This window comes from Lissotriton vulgaris, chromosome 11, assembly GCF_964263255.1.
Source record: "Lissotriton vulgaris chromosome 11, aLisVul1.2, whole genome shotgun sequence".
Taxonomy (NCBI): domain Eukaryota; kingdom Metazoa; phylum Chordata; class Amphibia; order Caudata; family Salamandridae; genus Lissotriton; species Lissotriton vulgaris.
The window spans coordinates 482,339,005-482,355,004 of record NC_141699.1 but is presented as its reverse complement, the minus strand read 5'-3'; the positions used below and the strand labels follow the sequence as shown (position 1 = coordinate 482,355,004).

General features: G+C 43.5%; 10 non-coding genes across 10 annotated transcripts; all 10 read left to right on the top strand.

The window, feature by feature from the left end:
- The first annotated feature begins 4,566 nt into the window (after positions 1-4,566).
- TRNAS-CGA (transfer RNA serine (anticodon CGA)) lies at positions 4,567-4,648 on the top strand. The gene has a single exon. It is a non-coding gene; the product is annotated as a tRNA-Ser (tRNA).
- A 1,167-nt stretch (positions 4,649-5,815) lies between these two features.
- On the top strand, positions 5,816-5,897 carry TRNAL-UAA (transfer RNA leucine (anticodon UAA)). The gene has a single exon. It is a non-coding gene; the product is annotated as a tRNA-Leu (tRNA).
- A 546-nt stretch (positions 5,898-6,443) lies between these two features.
- TRNAL-UAA (transfer RNA leucine (anticodon UAA)) lies at positions 6,444-6,525 on the top strand. Its single transcript has one exon. It is a non-coding gene; the product is annotated as a tRNA-Leu (tRNA).
- A 1,174-nt stretch (positions 6,526-7,699) lies between these two features.
- On the top strand, positions 7,700-7,781 carry TRNAL-CAA (transfer RNA leucine (anticodon CAA)). The gene has a single exon. It is a non-coding gene; the product is annotated as a tRNA-Leu (tRNA).
- A 1,795-nt stretch (positions 7,782-9,576) lies between these two features.
- Positions 9,577-9,658, top strand: TRNAS-CGA (transfer RNA serine (anticodon CGA)). The gene has a single exon. It is a non-coding gene; the product is annotated as a tRNA-Ser (tRNA).
- Positions 9,659-10,822: 1,164 nt separating this feature from the next.
- Positions 10,823-10,904, top strand: TRNAS-UGA (transfer RNA serine (anticodon UGA)). Its single transcript has one exon. It is a non-coding gene; the product is annotated as a tRNA-Ser (tRNA).
- Positions 10,905-12,075: 1,171 nt separating this feature from the next.
- Positions 12,076-12,157, top strand: TRNAS-GGA (transfer RNA serine (anticodon GGA)). The gene has a single exon. It is a non-coding gene; the product is annotated as a tRNA-Ser (tRNA).
- A 1,163-nt stretch (positions 12,158-13,320) lies between these two features.
- TRNAS-UGA (transfer RNA serine (anticodon UGA)) lies at positions 13,321-13,402 on the top strand. The gene has a single exon. It is a non-coding gene; the product is annotated as a tRNA-Ser (tRNA).
- Positions 13,403-13,947: 545 nt separating this feature from the next.
- On the top strand, positions 13,948-14,029 carry TRNAS-CGA (transfer RNA serine (anticodon CGA)). The gene has a single exon. It is a non-coding gene; the product is annotated as a tRNA-Ser (tRNA).
- Positions 14,030-14,572: 543 nt separating this feature from the next.
- On the top strand, positions 14,573-14,654 carry TRNAS-CGA (transfer RNA serine (anticodon CGA)). The gene has a single exon. It is a non-coding gene; the product is annotated as a tRNA-Ser (tRNA).
- Positions 14,655-16,000: the final 1,346 nt, after the last annotated feature.

Here is a 16,000-nt window from a genome sequence, read left to right as displayed (position 1 = left end):
TGCCCTGTCACTCACTTTGAGTGATGCGTATTGCTATTTTTATTAATTGTATGAAAGCATGCAAAATAAGTGAGGACAACAGGGCACTGCTGGTACGTGCCCCGTCCTTCTGTTACTTTATTTGTTATGTCTCGGCCTGATGTGAGTAGTGCATGGCTCGTATTCGACAACTGTGACATCATACTCACGCAGCTGCGATGGCTGAGTGGTTAAGGCGTTGGACTTGAAATCCAATAGGGTTTCCCCGTGTAGGTTCGAATCCTGCTTGCAGCGTCATGAGATTTTGCATGAACACCATTTGGTTTAGTTAAGTAAATGTTCACTTCTTGTTACGCAATCCTCATCAAGTCACAGAGTTAAATGGCAAAAACTCAAACTAGATGTAAACATTGAAACTATTTCCACACCTAGGAAGTGTTTTAGAGAGCAGGTGGCTCGGAAGGGTTTGTAGTCTGGACCTATCCTGCCTGATCTAGACAAGTTACGAAAAGAGTAATTTTTTTTTTAGGAAGCGTGTCTTGTTTAGGCTTTTGGACTCTTTCTGAGTACAATTAAGGGCCCGTTGCCACCGCCGTAATATAGGGAAACGAGAGTAGAAATGTGCAGAGATTGATTACCGCTCATCTGTGCCCTGTCACTCACTTTGTGTGATGCGTATTGCTATTTTTATTAATTGTATGAAAGTATGCGAAATAAGTGAGGACAACAGGGCACTGCTGGTACGTGCCCCGTCCTTCTGTTACTTTACTTTTTAGGTCTCGGCCTGACATGAGTAGCGCATGGCTCGTATACGACAACAGTGACATCATACTCATGCGCTGCGATGGCTGAGTGGTTAAGGTGTTGGACTTGAAACCAAATGGGGTTTCCCCGTGTAGGTTCGAATCCTGCTGCAGCGTCATGAGATTTTGCATGAACACCATTTGGTTTAGTTAAGTAAATGTTCACTTCTCGTTATGCAATCCTCATCAAGTCACAGAGTTAAACGGCAAAAACTCAAACTAGATGTAAACATTGAGACAATTTCCATACCCAGGAAGTGTTTTAGAGAGCAGGTGGCTCGGAAGGGTTCGTAGTCTGGACCTGTCCTGCCTGATCTAGACAAGTCATGAAAAGAGTACTTTTTTTATGAAGCGTGTCTGGTTTAAGCTTTTGGACTCTTTCTGAGTACACTTAAGGGCCCGTTGCCACCGCCGTAATAAAGGGAAATGAGGATAGAAATGTGCAGTGATTGATTACCGTTCATCTGTGCCCTGTCACCCATTTTGAGTGATGCATATTGCTATTTTTATTAATTGTATGAAAGTATGCGTAATAAGTGAGGACAACAGGGCACTGCTGGTATGTGCCCCGTACTTCCGTTACTTTATTTATTAGGTCTCCACCTGACATGAGTAGCGCATGGCTCGTATACGACAACAGTGACATCATACTCATGCAGCTGCGATGGCTGAGTGGTTAAGGTGTTGGACTTGAAATCCAATGGTGTTTCCCAGCGTAGGTTCGAATCCTGCTTGCAGCGTCGTGAGATTTTGCATGAGCACCATTTGGTTTAGTTAAGTAAATGTTCACTTCTCGTTACGCAATCCTCATCAAGTCACAGAGTTAAACGGCAAAAACTCAAACTAGATGTAAACATTGAAACAATTTCCACACCCAGGAAGTGTTTTAGAGAGCAGGTGGCTCGGAAGGGTTCGTAGTCTGGACCTGTCCTGCCTGATCTAGACAAGTCATGAAAAGAGTACTTTTTTTATGAAGCGTGTCTTGTTTAGGGTTTTTGGACTCTTTCTGAGTACACTTAAGGGCCCGTTGCCACCGCCGTAATATAGGGAAACGAGGATAGAAATGTGCAGTGATTGATTACCGCTCATCTGTGCCCTGTCACTCATTTTGAGTGATGCATATTGCTATTTTTATTAATTGTATGAAAGTATGCGAAATAAGTGAGGACAACAGGGCACTGCTGGTATGTGCCCCGTCCTTCCGTTACTTTATTTATTAGGTCTCCACCTGACATGAGTAGCGCATGGCTCGTATACGACAACAGTGACATCATACTCATGCAGCTGCGATGGCTGAGTGGTTAAGGTGTTGGACTTGAAATCCAATGGGGTTTCCCCGCGTAGGGTCGAATCCTGCTTGCAGCATCGTGAGATTTTGCATGAGCACCATTTGGTTTAGTTAAGTAAATGTTCACTTCTCGTTACGCAATCCTCATCAAGTCACAGAGTTAAACGGCAAAAACTCAAACTAGATGTAAAAATTGAGACAATTTCCACACCCAGGAAGTGTTTTAGAGAGCAGGTGGCTCGGAAGGCTTCGTAGTCTGGACCTGTCCTGCCTGAACTAGACAAGTCATGAAAAGAGTACTTTTTTTCATGAAGCGTGTCTTGTTTAAGCTTTTGGACTCTTTCTGAGTACACTTAAGGGCCCGTTGACACCGCCGTAATATAGGGAAACGAGGATAGAAATGTGCAGTGATTGATTACCGCTCATCTGTGCCCTGTCACTCACTTTGAGTGATGCGTATTGCTATTTTTATTAATTGTATGAAAGCATGCAAAATAAGTGAGGACAACAGGGCACTGCTGGTACGTGCCCCGTCCTTCTGTTACTTTATTTTTTATGTCTCGGCCTGACGTGAGTAGTGCATGGCTCGTGTTCGACAACTGTGACATCATACTCACGCAGCTGCGATGGCCGAGTGGTTAAGGCGTTGGACTTGAAGTCCAATGGGGTTTCTCCGCGTAGGTTCGAATCCTGCTTGCAGCGTCATGAGATTTTGCATGAACACCATTTGGTTTAGTTAAGTAAATGTTCACTTCTTGTTACGCAATCCTCATCAAGTCACAGAGCTAAATGGCAAAAACTCAAACTAGATGTAAACATTGAAACTATTTCCACACCAAGGAAGTGTTTTAGAGAGCAGGTGGCTCGGAAGGGTTTGTAGTCTGGACCTATCCTGCCTGATCTAGACAAGTTACGAAAAGAGTAATTTTTTTTATGAAGCGTGTCTTGTTTAGTCTTTTGGACTCTTTCTGAGTACAATTAAGGGCCCGTTGCCACCGCCGTAATATAGGGAAACGAGAGTAGAAATGTGCAGAGATTGATTACCGCTCATCTGTGCCCTGTCACTCACTTTGTGTGATGCGTATTGCTATTTTTATTAATTGTATGAAAGTATGCGAAATAAGTGAGGACAACAGGGCACTGCTGGTACGTGCCCCGTCCTTCTGTTACTTTACTTTTTAGGTCTCGGCCTGACATGAGTAGCGCATGGCTCGTATACGACAACAGTGACATCATACTCATGCAGCTGCGATGGCTGAGTGGTTAAGGTGTTGGACTTGAAATCCAATAGGGTTTCTCCGTGTAGGTTCGAATCCTGCTTGCAGCGACATGAGATTTTGCATGAACACCATTTGGTTTAGTTTAGTAAATGTTCACTTCTCGTTATGCAATCCTCATCAAGTCACAGAGTTAAACGGCAAAACTCAAACTAGATGTAAACATTGAGACAATTTCCACACCCAGGAAGTGTTTTAGAGAGTAGGTGGCTCGGAAGGGTTCGTAGTCTGGACCTGTCCTGCCTGATCTAGACAAGTCATGAAAAGAGTACTTTTTTTATGAAGCGTGTCTTGTTTAAGCTTTTGGACTCTTTCTGAGTACACTTAAGGGCCCGTTGCCACCGCCGTAATATAGGGAAATGAGGATAGAAATGTCCAGTGATTGATTACCGTTCATCTGTGCCCTGTCACCCATTTTGAGTGAAGCATATTGCTATTTTTATTAATTGTATGAAAGTATGCGTAATAAGTGAGGACAACAGGGCACTGCTGGTATGTGCCCCGTCCTTCCGTTACTTTATTTATTAGGTCTCCACCTGACATGAGTAGCGCATGGCTCGTATACGACAACAGTGACATCATACTCATGCAGCTGCGATGGCTGAGTGGTTAAGGTGTTGGACTTGAAATCCAATGGTGTTTCCCTGCGTAGGTTCGAATCCTGCTTGCAGCGTCGTGAGATTTTGCATGAGCACCATTTGGTTTGGTTAAGTAAATGTTCACTTCTCGTTACGCAATCCTCATCAAGTCACAGAGTTAAACGGCAAAAACTCAAACTAGATGTAAACATTGAGACAATTTCCCCACCCAGGAAGTGTTTTAGAGAGCATGTGCCTCGGAAGGGATCATAGTCTGGACCTGTCCTGCATGATCTAGACAAGTCACGAAAAGAGTAATTATTTTTTTTATGAAGCGTGTCTTGTTTAGGCTTTTGGACTCTTTCTTAGTACACTTAAGAGCCCGTTACCACCACTGTAATATAGGGAAAAGAGGTTAGAAATGAGCAGTGATTGATTACCGCTCATCTGTGCCCTGACCCTCACTTTGAGTGATGCTTGTTGCTATTTTTATTAATTGTATGAAAGCATTCAAAATAAGTGGGGGATACAGGGCACTGCTGGTACGTGCCCCGTCCTGCCGTTACTTTAATTTGTAGGTCTCGGCCTGACGTGAGCAGCGTATGGCTCGTATACGACAACAGTGACTTCATACTCATGCAGCTGCGATGGCCGAGTGGTTAAGGCGTTGGACTCGAAATCCAATGGGGTTTCCCTGCGCAGGTTCGAATCCTGCTTGCAGCGTAGTGTGATTTTGCATGAACACCATTTGGTTTAGTTAAGGAAATGTTCACTTCTCGTTACGCAATCCTCATCAAGTCACAGAGTTAAATGGCAAAAACTCAAACTAGATGTAAACATTGAAACTATTTCCACACCTAGGAAGTGTTTTAGAGAGCAGGTGGCTCGGAAGGGTTTGTAGTCTGGACCTATCCTGCCTGATCTAGACAAGTTACAAAAAGAGTAATTTTTTTATGAAGCGTGTCTTGTTTAGGCTTTTGGACTCTTTCTGAGTACACTTAAGGGCCCGTTGCCACCGCCGTAATATAGGGAAACGAGGATAGAAATGTGCAGTGATTGATTACCGCTCATCTGTGCCCTGTCACTCATTTTGAGTGATGCATATTGCTATTTTTATTAATTGTATGAAAGTATGTGAAATAAGTGGGGACAACAGGGCACTACTGGTATGTGCCCCGTCCTTCCGTTACTTTATTTTTTAGGTCTCCACCTGACATGAGTAGCGCATGGCTCGTATACGACAACAGTGACATCATACTCACGCAGCTGTGATGGCTGAGTTGTTAAGGCGTTGGACTTGAAATCCAAAGGGGTTTCCCCGTGTAGGTTCGAATCCTGCTTGCAGCGGCATGAGATTTTGCATGAACACCATTTGGTTTAGTTAAGTAAATGTTCACTTCTCATTACGCAATCCTCATCAAGTCACAGAGTTAAACTGCAAAAACTCAAACTAGATGTAAACATTGAGACAATTTCTACACCCAGGAAGTGTTTTAGAGAGTAGGTGGCTCGGAAGGGTTCAGAGTCTGGACCTGTCCTGCCTGATCTAGACAAGTCATGAAAAGAGTACTTTTTTTTATGAAGCGTGTCTTGTTTAAGCTTTTGGACTCTTTCTGATTACACTAAAGGGCCCGTTGCCACCGTCGTAATATAGGGATACGAGGATAGAAATGTGCAGTGATTGATTACCGCTCATCTGTGCCCTGTCACTCACTTTGAGTGATGCGTATTGCTATTTTTATTAATTGTATGAAAGCATGCAAAATAAGTGAGGACAACAGGGCACTGCTGGTACGTGCCCCGTCCTTCTGTTACTTTATTTTTTATGTCGCGGCCTGACGTGAGTAGTGCATGGCTCGTATACGACAACTGTGACATCATACTCACGCAGCTGCGATTGCCGAGTGGTTAAGGAGTTGGACTTAAAATCCAATGGGGTTTCCCGGCATAGGTTCAAATCCTGCTTGCAGCGTCATGAGATTTTGCATAACCACCATTTGGTTTAGTTAAGTAAATGTTCACTTCTTGTTACGCAATCCTCATCAAGTCACAGAGTTAAACGGCAAAAACTCAAACTAGATGTAAACATTGAGACAATTTCCACACCCAGGAAGTGTTTTAGAGAGCAGGTGCCTCGGAAGGGTTCGTAGTCTGGACCTGTCCTGCATGATCTAGACAAGTCACGAAAAGAGTAATTATTTTTTTTATGAAGCGTGTCTTGTTTAAGCTTTTGGACTCTTTCTGATTACACTAAAGGGCCCGTTGCCACCGTCGTAATATAGGGATACGAGGATAGAAATGTGCAGTGATTGATTACCGCTCATCTGTGCCCTGTCACTCACTTTGAGTGATGCGTATTGCTATTTTTATTAATTGTATGAAAGCATGCAAAATAAGTGAGGACAACAGGGCACTGCTGGTACGTGCCCCGTCCTTCTGTTACTTTATTTTTTATGTCGCGGCCTGACGTGAGTAGTGCATGGCTCGTATACGACAACTGTGACATCATACTCACGCAGCTGCGATTGCCGAGTGGTTAAGGAGTTGGACTTAAAATCCAATGGGGTTTCCCGGCATAGGTTCAAATCCTGCTTGCAGCGTCATGAGATTTTGCATAACCACCATTTGGTTTAGTTAAGTAAATGTTCACTTCTTGTTACGCAATCCTCATCAAGTCACAGAGTTAAACGGCAAAAACTCAAACTAGATGTAAACATTGAGACAATTTCCACACCCAGGAAGTGTTTTAGAGAGCAGGTGCCTCGGAAGGGTTCGTAGTCTGGACCTGTCCTGCATGATCTAGACAAGTCACGAAAAGAGTAATTATTTTTTTTATGAAGCGTGTCTTGTTTAGGCTTTTGGACTCTTTCTTAGTACACTTAAGGGCCCGTTACCACCGCCGTAATATAGGGAAAAGAGGGTAGAAATGCGCAGTGATTGATTACCGCTCATCTGTGCCCTGTCACTCACTTTGAGTGATGCTTGTTGCTATTTTTATTAATTGTATGAAAGCATTCAAAATAAGTGGGGGATACAGGGCACTGCTGGTACGTGCCCCGTCCTTCCGTTACTTTATTTTTTTGGTCTCGGCCTGACATGAGCAGAGCATGGCTCGTATACGACAACAGTGACGTCATACTCATGCAGCTGCGATGGCCGAGTGGTTAAGGCGTTGGACGTGAAATGCAATGTGGTTTCCCCGTGTAGGTTCGAATCCTGCTTGCAGCGTCATGAGATTTTGTATGAACACCATTTGGTTTAGTTAAGTAAATGTTCACTTCTTGTTACGCAATCCTCATCAAGTCACAGAGTTAAATGGAAAAAACTCAAACTAGATGTAAACATTGAGACAATTTCTACACCCAGGAAGTGTTTTAGAGAGCAGGTGCCTCGGAAGGGTTCGTAGTCTGGACCTGTCCTGCATGATCTAGACAAGTCACGAAAAGAGTAATTATTTTTTTTATGAAGCGTGTCTTGTTTAGACTTTTAGACTCTGTCTTAGTACACTTAAGGGCCCGTTACCACAGCCGTAATATAGGGAAAAGAGGGTAGAAATGCGCAGTGATTGATTACCACTCATCTGTGCCCTTTCACTCACTTTGAGTGATGCATGTTGCTATTTTTATTAATTGTATGAAAGCATGCAAAATAAGTGAGGACAACAGGGCACTGCTGGTACGTGCCCCGTCCTTCTGTTACTTTATTTTTTTGGTCTCGACCTGACATGAGCAGAGTATGGCTCGTATACGACAACAGTAACATCATACTCATGCAGCTGCGATGGCCGAGTGGTTAAGGCGTTGGACTCAAAATCCAATGGGGTTTCCCTGCGCAGGTTCGAATCCTGCTTGCAGCGTAGTGTGATTTTGCATGAACACCATTTGGTTTAGTTGAGGAAATGTTCACTTCTCGTTACGCAATCCTCATCAAGTCAGAGAGTTAAATGGCAAAAACTCAAATTAGATGTAAACATTGAAACTATTTCCACACCTAGGAAGTGTTTTAGAGAGCAGGTGGCTCGGAAGGGTTTGTAGTCTGGACCTATCCTGCCTGATCTAGACAAGTTACGAAAAGAGTAATTTTTTTAATGAAAAGTATCTTGTTTAGGCTTTTGGACTCTTTCTGAGTACAATTAAGGGCCCGTTGCCACCGCCGTAATATAGGGAAACGAGGGTAGAAATGTGCCGTGATTGATTACCGCTCATCTGTGCCCTGTCACTCACTTTGAGTGATGCGTATTGCTATTTTTATTAATTGTATGAAAGCATGCAAAATAAGTGAGGACAACAGGGCACTGCTGGTACGTGCCCCGTCCTTCTGTTACTTTATTTTTTATGTCTCGGCCTGACGTGAGTAGTGAATGGCTCGTATACGACAACTGTGACATCATAATCACGCAGCTGCGATGGCCGAGTGGTTAAGGCGTTGGACTTGAAATCCAATGGGGTTTCCACGCGTAAGTTCGAATCCTACTTGCAGCGTCATGAGATTTTGCATGAACACCATTTGGTTTAGTTAAGTAAATGTTCACTTCTCGTTACGCAATCCTCATCAAGTCACAGAGTTAAATGGAAAAAACTCAAACTAGATGTAAACATTGAGACAATTTCCACACCCAGGAAATGTTTTAAAGAGCTGGTGGCTCGGAAGGGTTTGTAGTCTGAACCTGTCCTGACTGATCTAGACAAGTCATGAAAAGAGTACTTTTTTTATGAAGCATGTCTTGTTTAGGCTTTTGGACTCTTTCTTAGTACACTTAAGGGCCCGTTACCACCGCCGTAATATAGGGAAAATTGGGTAGAAACATGCAGTGATTGATTACCACTCATCTGTGCCCTTTCACTCACTTTGAGTGATGCATGTTGCTATTTTTATTAATTGTATGAAAGCCTGCAAAATAAGTGAGGACAACAGGGCACTGCTGGTACGTGCCCTGTCCTTCCGTTACTTTATTTTTTTGGTCTCGGCCTGACATGAGCAGAGCATGGCTCGTATACGACAACAGTGACATCATACTCATGCAGCTGCGATGGCCGAGTGGTTAAGGCGTTGGACTCGAAACCTAATGGGGTTTCCCTGTGCTGGTTTGAATCCTGCTTGCAGCGTAGTGTGATTTTGCATGAACACCATTTTGTTTAGTTAAGGAAATGTTCACTTCTCGTTACGCAATCCTCATCAAGTCACAGAGTTAAATGGCAAAAACTCAAACTAGATGTAAACATTGAAACTATTTCCACACCTAGGAAGTGTTTTAGAGAGCAGGTGGCTCGGAAGGGTTCGTAGTCTGGACCTGTCCTGCATGATCTAGACAAGTCACTAAAAGAGTAATTATTTTTTTTATTAAGCGTGTCTTGTTTAGGCTTTTGGACTCTTTCTTAGTACACTTAAGGGCCCGTTACCACCGCCGTAATATAGGGAAAAGAGGGTAGAAATGCGCAGGGATTGATTACCGCTCATCTGTGCCCTTTCATTCACTTTGAGTGATGCATATTGCTATTTTTATTAATTGTATGAAAGCATGCAAAATAAGTGAGGACAACAGGGCACTGCTGGTACGTGTCCCGTCCTTCCGTTACTTTATTTTTTTGGTCTCGGCCTGACATGAGCAGAGCATGGCTCGTATATGACAACAGTGACATCATACTCATGCAGCTGCGATGGCCTAGTGGTTAAGGCGTTGGACTCGAAATCCAATGGGGTTTCCCTGCTCAGGTTCGAATCCTGCTTGCAGGGTAGTGTGATTTTGCATGAACACCATTTGGTTTAGTTAAGAAAATGTTCACTTCTCGTTACGCAATCCTCATCAAGTCACAGAGTTAAATGGCAAAAACTCACACTAGATGTAAACATTGAAACTATTTCCACACCTAGGAAGTGTTTTAGAGAGCATGTGGCTCGGAAGGGTTTGTAGTCTGGACCTATCCTGCCTGATCTAGACAAGTTACGAAAAGAGTAATTTTTTTTATGAAGCGTGTCTTGTTTAGGCTTTTGGACTCTTTCTGAGTACAATTAAGGGCCCGTTGCCACCGCCGTAATATAGGGAAACGAGGGTAGAAATGTGCAGAGATTGATTACCGCTCATCTGTGCCCTGTCACTCACTTTGTGTGATGCGTATTGCTATTTTTATTAATTGTATGAAAGTATGCGAAATAAGTGAGGACAACAGGGCACTGCTGGTACGTGCCCCGTCCTTCTGTTACTTTACTTTTTAGGTCTCGGCCTGACATGAGTAGCGCATGGCTCGTCGACAACAGTGAAATCATACTCATGCAGCTGCGATGGCTGAGTGGTTAAGGTGTTGGACTTGAAATCCAATGGGGTTTCCCCATGTAGGTTCGAATCCTGCTTGCAGCGTCATGAGATTTTGCATGAACACCATTTGGTTTAGTTAAGTAAATGTTCACTTGTCTTTACGCAATCCTCATCAAGTCACAGAGTTAAACGGCAAAAACTCAAACTAGATGTAAACATTGAGACAATTTCCACACCCAGGAAGTGATTTAGAGAGCAGGTGGCTCGGAAGGGTTCGTAGTCTGGACCTGTCCTGCCTGATCTAGACAAGTCATCAAAAGAGTACTTTTTTTATGAAGCGTGTCTTGTTTAAGCTTTTGGACTCTTTCTGAGTACACTTAAGGGCCCGTTGCCACCGCCGTAATATAGGGAAACGAGGATAGAAATGTGCAGTGATTGATTACCGCTCATCTGTGCCCTGTCACTCATTTTGAGTGATGCATATTGCTATTTTTATTAATTGTATGAAAGTATGCGAAATAAGTGAGGACAACAGGGCACTGCTGGTATGTGCCCCGTCCTTCCGTTACTTTATTTATTAGGTCTCCACCTGACATGAGTAGCGCATGGCTCGTATACGACAACAGTGACATCATACTCATGCAGCTGCGATGGCCGAGTGGTTAAGGTGTTGGACTTGAAATCCTATGGGGTTTCCCCGCGTAGGTTCGAATCCTGCTTGCAGCGTCGTGAGATTTTGCATGAACACCATTTGGTTTAGTTAAGTAAATGTTCACTTCTTGTTACTCAATCCTCATCAAGTCACAGAGTTAAACGGCAAAAACTCAAACTAGATGTAAACATTGAGACAATTTCCACACCCAGGAAGTGTTTTAGAGAGCAGGTGCCTTGGAAGGGTTCGTAGTCTGGACCTGTCCTGCATGATCTAGACAAGTCACGAAAAGAGTAATTATTTTTTTTATGAAGCGTGTTTTGTTTAGGCTTTTGGACTCTTTCTTAGTACACTTAAGGGCCCATTACCACCGCCGTAATATAGGGAAAAGAGGGTAGAAATGCGCAGTGATTGATTACCGCTCATCTGTGCCCTGACCCTCACTTTGAGTGATGCTTGTTGCTATTTTTATTAATTGTATGAAAGCATTCAAAATAAGTGGGGGATACAGGGCACTGCTGGTACGTGCCCCGTCCTGCCATTACTTTAATTTTTAGGTCTCGGCCTGACGTGAGCAGCGTATGGCTCGTATACGACAAAAGTGACATCATACTCATGCAGCTGCGATGGCTGAGTGGTTAAGGCCTTGGACTTGAAATCCAATGGGGTTTACCTGCGCAGGTTCGAATCCTGCTTGCAGTGTAGTGTGATTTTGCATGAACACCATTTGGTTTAGTTAAGGAAATGTTCACTTCTCGTTACGCAATCCTCATCAAGTCACAGAGTTAAATGGCAAAAACTCAAACTAGATGTAAACATTGAAACTATTTCCACACCTAGGAAGTGTTTTAGAGAGCAGGTGGCTCGGAAGGGTTTGTAGTCTGGACCTATCCTGCCTGATCTAGACAAGTTACGAAAAGAGTAATTTTTTTTATGAAGCGTGTCTTGTTTAGGCTTTTGGACTCTTTCTGAGTACAATTAAGGGCCCGTTGCCACCGCCGTAATATAGGGAAACGAGGGTAGAAATGTGCAGTGATTGATTACCGCTCATCTGTGCCCTGTCACTCACTTTGAGTGATGCGTATTGCTATTTTTATTAAATGTATGAAAGTATGCGAAATAAGAGAGGACAACAGGGCACTGCTGGTACGTGCCCCGTCCTTCCGTTACTTTATTTTTTAGGTCTCGGCCTGACATAAGTAGCGCATGGCTCGTATACGACAACAGTGACATCATACTCATGCAGCTGCGATGGCCGAGTGGTTAAGGCGTTGGGCTGGAAATCCAATGGGGTTTCCCCGCGTAGGTTCGAATCCTGCTTGCAGCGTCATGAGATTTTGCATGAACACCATTTGGTTTAGTTAAGTAAATGTTCACTTCTTGTTACGCAATCCTCATCAAGTCACAGAGTTAAATGGCAAAAACTCAAACTAGATGTAAACATTGAAACTATTTCCACACCTAGGAAGTGTTTTAGAGAGCAGGTGGCTCGGAAGGGTTTGTAGTCTGGACCTATCCTGCCTGATCTAGACAAGTTACGAAACGAGTAATTTTTTTATGAAGCGTGTCTTGTTTAGGCTTTTGGACTCTTTATGAGAACAATTAAGGGCCCGTTGCCACTGCCGTAATATAGGGAAACGAGGGTAGAAATGTGCAGTGATTGATTACCGCTCATCTGTGCCCTGTCACTCATTTTGAGTGATGCATATTGCTATTTTTATTAATTGTATGAAAGTATGCGAAATAAGTGAGGACAACAGGGCACTGCTGGTATGTGCCCCGTCCTTCCGTTACTTTATTTATTAGGTCTCCACCTGACATGAGTAGCGCATGGCTCGTATACGACAACAGTGACATCATACTCATGCAGCTGCGATGGCCGAGTGGTTAAGGCGTTGGACTTGAAATCCAATGGGGTTTCCCCACGTAGGTTCGAATCCTGCTTGCCGCGGCATGAGATTTTGCATGAACACCATTTGGTTTAGTTAAGTAAATGTTCACTTCTCATTACGCAATCCTCATCAAGTCACAGAGTTAAACTGCAAAAACTCAAACTAGATGTAAACATTGAGACAATTTCCACACCCAGGAAGTGTTTTAGAGAGCAGGTGGTGAAGGGTTCGTAGTCTGGACCTGTCCTGCCTGATCTAGACAAGTCATAAAAAGAGTACTTTTTTTATGAAGCGTGTCTTGTTTAAGCTTTTGGACTCTTTCTGAGTACACTTAAGGGCCCGTTGCCACCGCCGTAATATAGGGATACGAGGATAGAAATGTGCAGTGATTGATTACCGCTCATCTGTGCCCTGTCACTCACTTAGAGTGATGCGTATTGCTATTTTTATGAATTGTATGAAAGTATGCAAAATAAGTGAGGACAACAGGGCACTGCTGGTACGTGCCCCGTCCTTCTGTTACTTTATTTTTTATGTCGCGGCCTGGCGTGAGTAGTGCATGGCTCGTATACTACAACTGTGACATCATACTCACGCAGCTGCGATGGCCGAGTGGTTAAGGCGTTGGACTTGAAATCCAATGGGGTTACCCCGCGTAGGTTAGAATCCTGCTTGCAGCGTCGTGAGATTTTGCATGAACACCATTTGGTTTAGTTAAGTAAATGTTCACTTCTTGTTACGCAATCCTCATCAAGTCACAGAGTTAAACGGCAAAAACTCAAACTAGATGTAAACATTGAGACAATTTCCACACCCAGGAAGTGTTTTAGAGAGCAGGTGCCTCGGAAGGGTTCGTAGTCTGGACCTGTCCTGCATGATCTAGACAAGTCACGAAAAGAGTAATTATTTTTTTTATGAAGCGTGTCTTGTTTAGGCTTTTGGACTCTTTCTTAGTACACTTAAAGGCCCGTTACCACCGCCGTAATATAGGGAAAAGAGGGTAGAAATGCGCAGTGATTGATTACCGCTCATCTGTGCCCTGACCCTCACTTTGAGTGATGCTTGTTGCTATTTTTATTAATTGTATGAAAGCATTCAAAATAAGTGGGGGATACAGGGCACTGCTGGTACGTGCCCCGTCCTGCCGTTACTTTATTTTTAGGTCTCGGCCTGAAGTGAGCAGCGTATGGCTCGTATACGACAACAATGACATCATACTCATGCAGCTGCGATGGCTGAGTGGTTAAGGCGTTGGACTCGAAATCCAATCTGGTTTCCCTGCGCAGGTTCGAATCCTTCTTGCAGCGTAGTGTGATTTTGCATGAACACCATTTGGTTTAGTTAAGTAAATGTTCACTTCTCGTTACGCAATCCTCATCAAGTCACAGAGTTAAATGGAAAAAACTCAAACTAGATGTAAACTTTGAGACAATTTCCACACCCAGGAAGTGTTTTAGAGAGCTGGTGGCTCGGAAGGGTTTGTAGTCTGAACCTGTCCTGCCTGAACTAGACAAGTCATGAAAAGAGTACTTTTTTTTATGAAGCATTTCTTGTTTAGGCTTTTGGACTCTTTTTTAGTACACTTAAGGGCCCGTTACCACCGCCGTAATATAGGGAAAAGTGGGTAGAAACATGCAGTGATTGATTACCGCTCATCTGTGCCCTTTCACTCACTTTGAGTGATGCATGTTGCTATTTTTATTAATTGTATGAAAGCATGCAAAATAAGTGAGGACAACAGGGCACTGCTGGTATGTGCCCCGTCCTTCCGTTACTTTATTTTTTTGGTCTCAGCCTGACATGAGCAGAGCATGGCTCGTATACGACAATAGTGACATCATACTCATGCAGCTGCGATGGCCGAGTGGTTAAGGCGTTGGACTCGAAATCCAATGGGGTTTCCCTCCGCAGGTTCGAATCCAGCTTGCAGCGTAGTGTGATTTTGCATGAACACCATTTGGTTTAGTTAAGGAAATGTTCACTTCTCGATACGCAATCCTCATCAAGTCACAGAGTTAAACTGCAAAAACTCAAACTAGATGTAAACATTGAGACAATTTCTACACCCAGGAAGTATTTTAGAGAGTAGGTGGCTCGGAAGGGTTCGTAGTCTGGACCTGTCCTGCCTGATCTAGACAAGTCATGAAAAGAGTACTTTTTTTTATGAAGCGTGTCTTGTTTAAGCTTTTGGACTCTTTCTGAGTACACTTAAGGGCCCGTTGCCACCGCTGTAATATAGGGAAACGAGGATAGAAATGTGCAGTGATTGATTACCGCTCATCTGTGCCCTGTCACTCATTTTGAGTGATGCATATTGCTATTTTTATTAATTGTATGAAAGTATGCGAAATAAGTAAGGACAACAGGGCACTGCTGGTATGTGCCCCGTCCTTCCGTTACTTTATTTTTTAGGTCTCCACCTGACATGAGTAGTGCATGGCTCGTATACGACAACAGTGACATCCTACTCACGCAGCTGCGACGGCCGAGTGGTTAAGGCGTTGGACTTGAAATCCAATGGGGTTTCCCCAAATAGGTTCGAATCCTGCTTGCAGCGGCATGAGATTTTGCATGAACACCATTTGGTTTAGTTAAGTAAATGTTCACTTCTCATTATGCAATCCTCATCAAGTCACAGAGTTAAACTGCAAAAACTCAAACTAGATGTAAACATTGAGACAATTCCCACACCCAGGAAGTGTTTTAGAGAGCAGGTGGCTCGGAAGGGTTCGTAGTCTGGACCTGTCCTGCCTGATCTAGACAAGTCATGAAAAGAGTACTTTTTTTTATGAAGCGTGTCTTGTTTAAGCTTTTGGACTCTTTCTGAGTACACTTAAGGGCCCGTTGCCACCGCCGTAATATAGGGATACGAGGATAGAAATGTGCAGTGATTGATTACCGCTCATCTGTGCCCTGTCACTCACTTTGAGTGATGCGTATTGCTATTTTTATTAATTGTATGAAAGTATGCGAAATAAGTGAGGACAACAGGGCACTGCTGGTACGTGCCCCGTCCTTCTGTTACTTTACTTTTTAGGTCTCGGCCTGACATGAGTAGCGCATGGCTCGTATACGACAACAGTGACATCATACTCATGCAGCAGCGATGGCTGAGTGGTTAAGGCGTTGGACTTGAAAGCCAATCGGGTTTCCCTGCGTAGGTTCGAATCCTGCTTGCAGCGGCATGAGATTTTGCATGAACACCATTTGGTTAAGATAAGTAAATGTTCACTTCTCATTACGCAATCCTCATCAAGTCACAGAGTTAAAGGGCAAAA